The 10286-nt window shown below is 36.9% G+C and overlaps 12 non-coding genes across 12 annotated transcripts; 6 read left to right on the top strand and 6 right to left on the bottom strand.

Moving 5' to 3' along the window:
• Positions 1 to 171: 171 nt before the first annotated feature.
• LOC125783891 (5S ribosomal RNA) lies at positions 172 to 290 on the bottom strand. Its single transcript, XR_007426611.1, has one exon. It is a non-coding gene; the product is annotated as a 5S ribosomal RNA (ribosomal RNA).
• Positions 291 to 1086: 796 nt separating this feature from the next.
• LOC125783879 (5S ribosomal RNA) lies at positions 1087 to 1205 on the bottom strand. Its single transcript, XR_007426599.1, has one exon. It is a non-coding gene; the product is annotated as a 5S ribosomal RNA (ribosomal RNA).
• Positions 1206 to 2007: 802 nt separating this feature from the next.
• Positions 2008 to 2126, bottom strand: LOC125783868 (5S ribosomal RNA). The gene has a single exon (XR_007426588.1). It is a non-coding gene; the product is annotated as a 5S ribosomal RNA (ribosomal RNA).
• Positions 2127 to 2924: 798 nt separating this feature from the next.
• On the bottom strand, positions 2925 to 3043 carry LOC125783857 (5S ribosomal RNA). Its single transcript, XR_007426577.1, has one exon. It is a non-coding gene; the product is annotated as a 5S ribosomal RNA (ribosomal RNA).
• Positions 3044 to 3847: 804 nt separating this feature from the next.
• On the bottom strand, positions 3848 to 3966 carry LOC125783271 (5S ribosomal RNA). Its single transcript, XR_007426005.1, has one exon. It is a non-coding gene; the product is annotated as a 5S ribosomal RNA (ribosomal RNA).
• A 795-nt stretch (positions 3967 to 4761) lies between these two features.
• LOC125783846 (5S ribosomal RNA) lies at positions 4762 to 4880 on the bottom strand. Its single transcript, XR_007426566.1, has one exon. It is a non-coding gene; the product is annotated as a 5S ribosomal RNA (ribosomal RNA).
• A 412-nt stretch (positions 4881 to 5292) lies between these two features.
• On the top strand, positions 5293 to 5411 carry LOC125783835 (5S ribosomal RNA). Its single transcript, XR_007426555.1, has one exon. It is a non-coding gene; the product is annotated as a 5S ribosomal RNA (ribosomal RNA).
• An 804-nt stretch (positions 5412 to 6215) lies between these two features.
• Positions 6216 to 6334, top strand: LOC125783823 (5S ribosomal RNA). Its single transcript, XR_007426543.1, has one exon. It is a non-coding gene; the product is annotated as a 5S ribosomal RNA (ribosomal RNA).
• A 794-nt stretch (positions 6335 to 7128) lies between these two features.
• Positions 7129 to 7247, top strand: LOC125783812 (5S ribosomal RNA). Its single transcript, XR_007426532.1, has one exon. It is a non-coding gene; the product is annotated as a 5S ribosomal RNA (ribosomal RNA).
• Positions 7248 to 8054: 807 nt separating this feature from the next.
• Positions 8055 to 8173, top strand: LOC125783801 (5S ribosomal RNA). Its single transcript, XR_007426521.1, has one exon. It is a non-coding gene; the product is annotated as a 5S ribosomal RNA (ribosomal RNA).
• A 798-nt stretch (positions 8174 to 8971) lies between these two features.
• Positions 8972 to 9090, top strand: LOC125783790 (5S ribosomal RNA). The gene has a single exon (XR_007426510.1). It is a non-coding gene; the product is annotated as a 5S ribosomal RNA (ribosomal RNA).
• An 802-nt stretch (positions 9091 to 9892) lies between these two features.
• On the top strand, positions 9893 to 10011 carry LOC125783779 (5S ribosomal RNA). Its single transcript, XR_007426499.1, has one exon. It is a non-coding gene; the product is annotated as a 5S ribosomal RNA (ribosomal RNA).
• Positions 10012 to 10286: the final 275 nt, after the last annotated feature.

Here is a 10286-nt window from a genome sequence, read left to right as displayed (position 1 = left end):
CATGAAGAAACAATATCCTCCTTCAGAAAAATGAAAGAACTTTTAAGTGAGTATTTAATCTGTATATGGTTTACTGTAAGTGTTTTATATGAAGAGTAAACACAGTGTAGCCTTGTAAAAAATTGTGACATCATGGACTGAACGGAGTAAAAAATAAAGGAAAGATGGAAAAGCTTACAGCACCTGGTATTCCCAGGCGGTCTCCCATCCAAGTACTAACCAGGCCCGACCCTGCTTAGCTTCCGAGATCAGACGAGATCGGGCGTTCTCAGGGTGGTATGGCCGTAAGCGAAAGATCAACTCCCAACAAGCCTATTTATAAGTCACTCTGAGTCTTTTCACTGTCATTTACTGCTCTTGACAAAAGTAAAGCAGCTCTACGGACTAATACAAAGATCTTGCCTCAAAATAAAAGCTCCTTTTAACTTTCACTACAAAAAGTAACCAAAGAAAAAAAGACAAAAACTCCCTATATGTCTTAATTTTTATCTCTTCATTTTTTTGTTCAATTTTCTTGCTTTACGTTTCTTACTCAATGGAATGGAAGCTTCAGATTAGGCCCAATAAAAAAAAGCCCAATTAAAAAAAAAATCATATTTACAAAGAATATTCTGAGAAATAAATAAATAAAATCATACACACACATTAAAGTATACTTGGCATACATTTACAGAAAGGCCCTGTGTCCTACAGAAGGTGCCTTTTTAAATTTTTTCACCCCTGCCATCCAAACAGCCTGAGTCCGCGGCACACTTGATCCAGGTAATTAAGACCTTCAGGATCACGTGAACATTCTAGACTCAGGTGTGTTAAATCTGAAATCTTTAGCGTGGTAGAGCCCCAGGAACAGGAGTCAGTCGCCCTGTACCTATGTTAAGAAAATAAAAAATAATGCATTTTTTCTTTATTTATTAGCATGAAGAAACAATATCCTCCTTCAGAAAAATGAAAGAACTTTTAAGTGAGTATTTAATCTGTATATGGTTTACTGTAAGTGTTTTATATGAAGAGTAAACACAGTGTAGCCTTGTAAAAAATTGTGACATCATGGACTGAACGGAGTAAAAAATAAAGGAAAGATGGAAAAGCTTACAGCACCTGGTATTCCCAGGCGGTCTCCCATCCAAGTACTAACCAGGCCCGACCCTGCTTAGCTTCCGAGATCAGACGAGATCGGGCGTTCTCAGGGTGGTATGGCCGTAAGCGAAAGATCAACTCCCAACAAGCCTATTCATAAGTCACTCACAGACCTGAGTCTTTTCACTGTCATTTACTGCTCTTGACAAAAGTAAAGCAGCTCTACGGACTAATACAAAGATCTTGCCTCAAAATAAAAGCTCCTTTTAACTTTCACTACAAAAAGTAACCAAAGAAAAAAAGACAAAAACTCCCTATATGTCTTAATTTTTATCTCTTCATTTTTTTGTTCAATTTTCTTGCTTTACGTTTCTTACTCAATGGAATGGAAGCTTCAGATTAGGCCCAATAAAAAAAGCCCAATTAAAAAAAAAATCATATTTACAAAGAATATTCTGAGAAATAAATAAATAAAATCATACACACACATTAAAGTATACTTGGCATACATTTACAGAAAGGCCCTGTGTCCTACAGAAGGTGCCTTTTTAATTTTTTTCACCCCTGCCATCCAAACAGCCTGAGTCCGCGGCACACTTGATCCAGGTAATTAAGACCTTCAGGATCACGTGAACATTCTAGACTCAGGTGTGTTAAATCTGAAATCTTTAGCGTGGTAGAGCCCCAGGAACAGGAGTCAGTCGCCCTGTACCTATGTTAAGAAAATAAAAAATAATGCATTTTTTCTTTATTTATTAGCATGAAGAAACAATATCCTCCTTCAGAAAAATGAAAGAACTTTTAAGTGAGTATTTAATCTGTATATGGTTTACTGTAAGTGTTTTATATGAAGAGTAAACACAGTGTAGCCTTTTAAAAAATTGTGACATCATGGACTGAACGGAGTAAAAAATAAAGGAAAGATGGAAAAGCTTACAGCACCTGGTATTCCCAGGCGGTCTCCCATCCAAGTACTAACCAGGCCCGACCCTGCTTAGCTTCCGAGATCAGACGAGATCGGGCGTTCTCAGGGTGGTATGGCCGTAAGCGAAAGATCAACTCCCAACAAGCCTATTTATAAGTCACTCACAGACCTGAGTCTTTTCACTGTCATTTACTGCTCTTGACAAAAGTAAAGCAGCTCTACGGACTAATACAAAGATCTTGCCTCAAAATAAAAGCTCCTTTTAACTTTCACTACAAAAAGTAACCAAAGAAAAAAAGACAAAAACTCCCTATATGTCTTAATTTTTATCTCTTCATTTTTTTTGTTCAATTTTCTTGCTCTACGTTTCTTACTCAATGGAATGGAAGCTTCAGATTAGGCCCAATAAAAAAGCCCAATTAAAAAAAAATCATATTTACAAAGAATATTCTGAGAAATAAATAAAAAAAATCATACACACACATTAAAGTATACTTGGCATACATTTACAGAAAGGCCCTGTGTCCTACAGAAGGTGCCTTTTTAAATTTTTTCACCCCTGCCATCCAAACAGCCTGAGTCCGCGGCACACTTGATCCAGGTAATTAAGACCTTCAGGATCACGTGAACATTCTAGACTCAGGTGTGTTAAATCTGAAATCTTTAGCGTGGTAGAGCCCCAGGAACAGTCAGTCGCCCTGTACCTATGTTAAGAAAATAAAAAATAATGCATTTTTTCTTTATTTATTAGCATGAAGAAACAATATCGTCCTTCAGAAAAATGAAAGAACTTTTAAGTGAGTATTTAATCTGTATATGGTTTACTGTAAGTGTTTTATATGAAGAGTAAACACAGTGTAGCCTTGTAAAAAATTGTGACATCATGGACTGAACGGAGTAAAAAATAAAGGAAAGATGGAAAAGCTTACAGCACCTGGTATTCCCAGGCGGTCTCCCATCCAAGTACTAACCAGGCCCGACCCTGCTTAGCTTCCGAGATCAGACGAGATCGGGCGTTCTCAGGGTGGTATGGCCGTAAGCGAAAGATCAACTCCCAACAAGCCTATTTATAAGTCACTCACAGACCTGAGTCTTTTCACTGTCATTTACTGCTCTTGACAAAAGTAAAGCAGCTCTACGGACTAATACAAAGATCTTGCCTCAAAATAAAAGCTCCTTTTAACTTTCACTACAAAAAGTAACCAAAGAAAAAAAGACAAAAACTCCCTATATGTCTTAATTTTTATCTCTTCATTTTTTTTGTTCAATTTTCTTGCTCTACGTTTCTTACTCAATGGAATGGAAGCTTCAGATTAGGCCCAATAAAAAAAAGCCCAATTAAAAAAAAATCATATTTACAAAGAATATTCTGAGAAATAAATAAATAAAATCATACACACACATTAAAGTATACTTGGCATACATTTACAGAAAGGCCCTGTGTCCTACAGAAGGTGCCTTTTTAATTTTTTTCACCCCTGCCATCCAAACAGCCTGAGTCCGCGGCACACTTGATCCAGGTAATTAAGACCTTCAGGATCACGTGAACATTCTAGACTCAGGTGTGTTAAATCTGAAATCTTTAGCGTGGTAGAGCCCCAGGAACAGAAGTCAGTCGCCCTGTACCTATGTTAAGAAAATAAAAAATAATGCATTTTGTTCTTTATTTATTAGCATGAAGAAACAATATCCTCCTTCAGAAAAATGAAAGAACTTTTAAGTGAGTACTTAATCTGTATATGGTTTACTGTAAGTGTTTTATATGAAGAGTAAACACAGTGTAGCCTTGTAAAAATTTGTGACATCATGGACTGAACGGAGTAAAAAATAAAGGAAAGATGGAAAAGTTTACAGCACCTGGTATTCCCAGGCGGTCCCCCATCCAAGTACTAACCAGGCCCGACCCTGCGTAGCTTCCGAGATCAGACGAGATCGGGCGTTCTCAGGATGGTATGGCCGTAAGCGAAAGATCAACTCCCAACAAGCCTATTTATAAGTCACTCACAGACCTGAGTCTTTTCACTGTCATTTACTGCTCTTGACAAAAGTAAAGCAGCTCTACGGACTAATACAAAGATCTTGCCTCAAAATAAAAGCTCCTTTTAACTTTCACTACAAAAAGTAACCAAAGAAAAAAAGACAAAAACTCCCTATATGTCTTAATTTTTATCTCTTCATTTTTTTTTTTCAATTTTCTTGCTCTACGTTTCTTACTCAATGGAATGGAAGCTTCAGATTAGGCCCAGTAAAAAAAAAAGCCCAATTAAAAAAAAAATCATATTTACAAAGAATATTCTGAGAAATAAATAAATAAAATCATACACACACATTAAAGTATACTTGGCATACATTTACAGAAAGGCCCAAGGTGCCTTTTTAATTTTTTTCACCCCTGCCATCCAAACAGCCTGAGTCCGCGGCACACTTGATCCAGGTAATTAAGACCTTCAGGATACACGTGAACATTCTAGACTCAGGTGTGTTAAATCTGAAATCTTTAGCGTGGTAGAGCCCCAGGAACAGGAGTCAGTCGCCCTGTACCTATCTTAAGAAAATTAAAAATAATGCATTTTGTCTTCATTTATTAGCATGAAGAAACAATATCCTCCTTCAGAAAAATGAAAGAACTTTTAAGTGAGTATTTAATCTGTATATGGTTTACTGTAAGTGTTTTATATGAAGAGTAAACACAGTGTAGCCTTGTAAAAATTTGTGACATCATGGACTGAACGGAGTAAAAAATAAAGGAAAGATGGAAAAGCTTACAGCACCTGGTATTCCCAGGCGGTCTCCCATCCAAGTACTAACCAGGCCCGACCCTGCTTAGCTTCCGAGATCAGACGAGATCGGGCGTTCTCAGGGTGGTATGGCCGTAAGCGAAAGATCAACTCCCAACAAGCCTATTTATAAGTCACTCACAGACCTGAGTCTTTTCACTGTCATTTACTGCTCTTGACAAAAGTAAAGCAGCTCTACGGACTAATACAAAGATCTTGCCTCAAAATAAAAGCTCCTTTTAACTTTCACTACAAAAAGTAACCAAAGAAAAAAAGACAAAAACTCCCTGTATGTCTTAATTTTTATCTCTTCATTTTTTTTTTCAATTTTCTTGCTCTACGTTTCTTACTCAATGGAATGGAAGCTTCAGATTAGGCCCAATAAAAAAAAAAGCCCAATTTAAAAAAAAATCATATTTACAAAGAATATTCTGAGAAATAAATAAATAAAATCATACACACACATTAAAGTATACTTGGCATATAAATAGGCTTGTTGGGAGCTGATCTTTCGCTTACGGCCATACCACCCTGAGAACGCCCGATCTCGTCTGATCTCGGAAGCTAAGCAGGGTCGGGCCTGGTTAGTACTTGGATGGGAGACCGCCTGGGAATACCAGGTGCTGTAAGCTTTTCCATCTTTCCTTTATTTTTTACTCCGTTCAGTCCATGATGTCACAATTTTTTACAAGGCTACACTGTGTTTACTCTTCATATAAAACACTTACAGTAAACCATATACAGATTAAGTACTCACTTAAAAGTTCTTTCATTTTTCTGAAGGAGGATATTGTTTCTTCATGCTAATAAATAAAGAACAAAATGCATTATTTTTTATTTTCTTAACATAGGTACAGGGCGACTGACTTCTGTTCCTGGGGCTCTACCACGCTAAAGATTTCAGATTTAACACACCTGAGTCTAGAATGTTCACGTGATCCTGAAGGTCTTAATTACCTGGATCAAGTGTGCCGCGGACTCAGGCTGTTTGGATGGCAGGGGTGAAAAAAATTAAAAAGGCACCTTCTGTAGGACACAGGGCCTTTCTGTAAATGTATGCCAAGTATACTTTAATGTGTGTGTATGATTTTATTTATTTATTTCTCAGAATATTCTTTGTAAATATGATTTTTTTTTTAATTGGGCTTTTTTTTATTGGGCCTAATCTGAAGCTTCCATTCCATTGAGTAAGAAACGTAAAGCAAGAAAATTGAACAAAAAAATGAAGAGATAAAAATTAAGACATATAGGGAGTTTTTGTCTTTTTTTCTTTGGTTACTTTTTGTAGTGAAAGTTAAAAGGAGCTTTTATTTTGAGGCAAGATCTTTGTATTAGTCCGTAGAGCTGCTTTACTTTTGTCAAGAGCAGTAAATGACAGTGAAAAGACTCAGGTCTGTGAGTGACTTATAAATAGGCTTGTTGGGAGTTGATCTTTCGCTTACGGCCATACCACCCTGAGAACGCCCGATCTCGTCTGATCTCGGAAGCTAAGCAGGGTCGGGCCTGGTTAGTACTTGGATGGGAGACCGCCTGGGAATACCAGGTGCTGTAAGCTTTTCCATCTTTCCTTTATTTTTTACTCCGTTCAGTCCATGATGTCACAAATTTTTACAAGGCTACACTGTGTTTACTCTTCATATAAAACACTTACAGTAAACCATATACAGATTAAATACTCACTTAAAAGTTCTTTCATTTTTCTGAAGGAGGATATTGTTTCTTCATGCTAATAAATAAAGAAAAAATGCATTATTTTTTATTTTCTTAACATAGGTACAGGGCGACTGACTCCTGTTCCTGGGGCTCTACCACGCTAAAGATTTCAGATTTAACACACCTGAGTCTAGAATGTTCACGTGATCCTGAAGGTCTTAATTACCTGGATCAAGTGTGCCGCGGACTCAGGCTGTTTGGATGGCAGGGGTGAAAAAATTTAAAAAGGCACCTTCTGTAGGACACAGGGCCTTTCTGTAAATGTAAGTATACTTTAATGTGTGTGTATGATTTTATTTATTTATTTCTCAGAATATTCTTTGTAAATATGATTTTTTTTTTAATTGGGCTTTTTTATTGGGCCTAATCTGAAGCGTCCATTCCATTGAGTAAGAAACGTAGAGCAAGAAAATTGAACAAAAAAAAATGAAGAGATAAAAATTAAGACATATAGGGAGTTTTTGTCTTTTTTTCTTTGGTTACTTTTTGTAGTGAAAGTTAAAAGGAGCTTTTATTTTGAGGCAAGATCTTTGTATTAGTCCGTAGAGCTGCTTTACTTTTGTCAAGAGCAGTAAATGACAGTGAAAAGACTCAGGTCTGTGAGTGACAAATAGGCTTGTTGGGAGCTGATCTTTCGCTTACGGCCATACCACCCTGAGAACGCCCGATCTCGTCTGATCTCGGAAGCTAAGCAGGGTCGGGCCTGGTTAGTACTTGGATGGGAGACCGCCTGGGAATACCAGGTGCTGTAAGCTTTCCCATCTTTCCTTTATTTTTTACTCCGTTCAGTCCATGATGTCACAATTTTTTACAAGGCTACACTGTGTTTACTCTTCATATAAAACACTTACAGTAAACCATATACAGATTAAATACTCACTTAAAAGTTATTTCATTTTTCTGAAGGAGGATATTGTTTCTTCATGCTAATAAATAAAGAAAAAAAATGCATTATTTTTTATTTTCTTAACGTATAGGTACAGGGCGGCTCACTCCTGTTCCTGGGGCTCTACCACACTAAAGATTTCAGATTTAACACACCTGAGTCTAGAATGTTCACGTGATCCTGAAGGTCTTAATTACCTGGATTAAGTGTGCCGCGGACTCAGGCTGTTTGGATGGCAGGGGTGAAAAAAATTAAAAAGGCACCTTCTGTAGGACACAGGGCCTTTCTGTAAATGTATGCCAAGTATACTTTAATGTGTGTGTATGATTTTATTTATTTATTTCTCAGAATATTCTTTGTAAATATGATTTTTTTTTAATTGGGCTTTTTTTTATTGGGCCTAATCTGAAGCTTCCATTCCATTGAGTAAGAAACGTAGAGCAAGAAAATTGAACAAAAAAAATGAAGAGATAAAAATTAAGACATATAGGGAGTTTTTGTCTTTTTTTCTTTGGTTACTTTTTGTAGTGAAAGTTAAAAGGAGCTTTTATTTTGAGGCAAGATCTTTGTATTAGTCCGTAGAGCTGCTTTACTTTTGTCAAGAGCAGTAAATGACAGTGAAAAGACTCAGGTCTGTGAGTGACTTATAAATAGGCTTGTTGGGAGTTGATCTTTCGCTTACGGCCATACCACCCTGAGAACGCCCGATCTCGTCTGATCTCGGAAGCTAAGCAGGGTCGGGCCTGGTTAGTACTTGGATGGGAGACCGCCTGGGAATACCAGGTGCTGTAAGCTTTTCCATCTTTCCTTTATTTTTTACTCCGTTCAGTCCATGATGTCACAATTTTTTACAAGGCTACACTGTGTTTACTCTTCATATAAAACACTTACAGTAAACCATATACAGATTAAATACTCACTTAAAAGTTCTTTCATTTTTCTGAAGGACGATATTGTTTCTTCATGCTAATAAATAAAGAAAAAATGCATTATTTTTTATTTTCTTAACATAGGTACAGGGCGACTGACTGTTCCTGGGGCTCTACCACGCTAAAGATTTCAGATTTAACACACCTGAGTCTAGAATGTTCACGTGATCCTGAAGGTCTTAATTACCTGGATCAAGTGTGCCGCGGACTCAGGCTGTTTGGATGGCAGGGGTGAAAAAATTTAAAAAGGCACCTTCTGTAGGACACAGGGCCTTTCTGTAAATTTATGCCAAGTATACTTTAATGTGTGTGTATGATTTTTTTTATTTATTTCTCAGAATATTCTTTGTAAATATGATTTTTTTTTAATTGGGCTTTTTTATTGGGCCTAATCTGAAGCTTCCATTCCATTGAGTAAGAAACGTAGAGCAAGAAAATTGAACAAAAAAAATGAAGAGATAAAAATTAAGACATATAGGGAGTTTTTGTCTTTTTTTCTTTGGTTACTTTTTGTAGTGAAAGTTAAAAGGAGCTTTTATTTTGAGGCAAGATCTTTGTATTAGTCCGTAGAGCTGCTTTACTTTTGTCAAGAGCAGTAAATGACAGTGAAAAGACTCAGGTCTGTGAGTGACTTATAAATAGGCTTGTTGGGAGTTGATCTTTCGCTTACGGCCATACCACCCTGAGAACGCCCGATCTCGTCTGATCTCGGAAGCTAAGCAGGGTCGGGCCTGGTTAGTACTTGGATGGGAGACCGCCTGGGAATACCAGGTGCTGTAAGCTTTTCCATCTTTCCTTTATTTTTTACTCCGTTCAGTCCATGATGTCACAATTTTTTAAAAGGCTACACTGTGTTTACTCTTCATATAAAACACTTACAGTAAACCATATACAGATTAAATACTCACTTAAAAGTTCTTTCATTTTTCTGAAGGAGGATATTGTTTCTTCATGCTAATAAATAAAGAAAAAATGCATTATTTTTTATTTTCTTAACATAGGTACAGGGCGACTGACTCCTGTTCCTGGGGCTCTACCACGCTAAAGATTTCAGATTTAACACACCTGAGTCTAGAATGTTCACGTGATCCTGAAGGTCTTAATTACCTGGATCAAGTGTGCCGCGGACTCAGGCTGTTTGGATGGCAGGGGTGAAAAAAATTAAAAAGGCACCTTCTGTAGGACACAGGGCCTTTCTGTAAATGTATGCCAAGTATACTTTAATGTGTGTGTATGATTTTATTTATTTATTTCTCAGAATATTCTTTGTAAATATGATTTTTTTTTTAATTGGGCTTTTTTTATTGGGCCTAATCTGAAGCTTCCATTCCATTGAGTAAGAAACGTAAAGCAAGAAAATTGAACAAAAAAATGAAGAGATAAAAATTAAGACATATAGGGAGTTTTTGTCTTTTTTTCTTTGGTTACTTTTTGTAGTGAAAGTTAAAAGGAGCTTTTATTTTGAGGCAAGATCTTTGTATTAGTCCGTAGAGCTGCTTTACTTTTGTCAAGAGCAGTAAATGACAGTGAAAAGACTCAGGTCTGTGAGTGACTTATGAATAGGCTTGTTGGGAGTTGATCTTTCGCTTACGGCCATACCACCCTGAGAACGCCCGATCTCGTCTGATCTCGGAAGCTAAGCAGGGTCGGGCCTGGTTAGTACTTGGATGGGAGACCGCCTGGGAATACCAGGTGCTGTAAGCTTTTCCATCTTTCCTTTATTTTTTACTCCGTTCAGTCCATGATGTCACAATTTTTTACAAGGCTACACTGTGTTTACTCTTCATATAAAACACTTACAGTAAACCATATACAGATTAAATACTCACTTAAAAGTTCTTTCATTTTTCTGAAGGAGGATATTGTTTCTTCATGCTAATAAATAAAGAAAAAATGCATTATTTTTTATTTTCTTAACATAGGTACAGGGCGACTGACTCCTGTTCCTGGGGCTCTACCACGCTAAAGATTTCAGATTT

The sequence above is a fragment of the Astyanax mexicanus genome, chromosome 18, assembly GCF_023375975.1.
Source record: "Astyanax mexicanus isolate ESR-SI-001 chromosome 18, AstMex3_surface, whole genome shotgun sequence".
In the NCBI taxonomy this organism is placed as follows: Eukaryota; Metazoa; Chordata; class Actinopteri; order Characiformes; family Acestrorhamphidae; genus Astyanax; species Astyanax mexicanus.
This window is presented reverse-complemented; position numbering and strand designations above follow the sequence as displayed.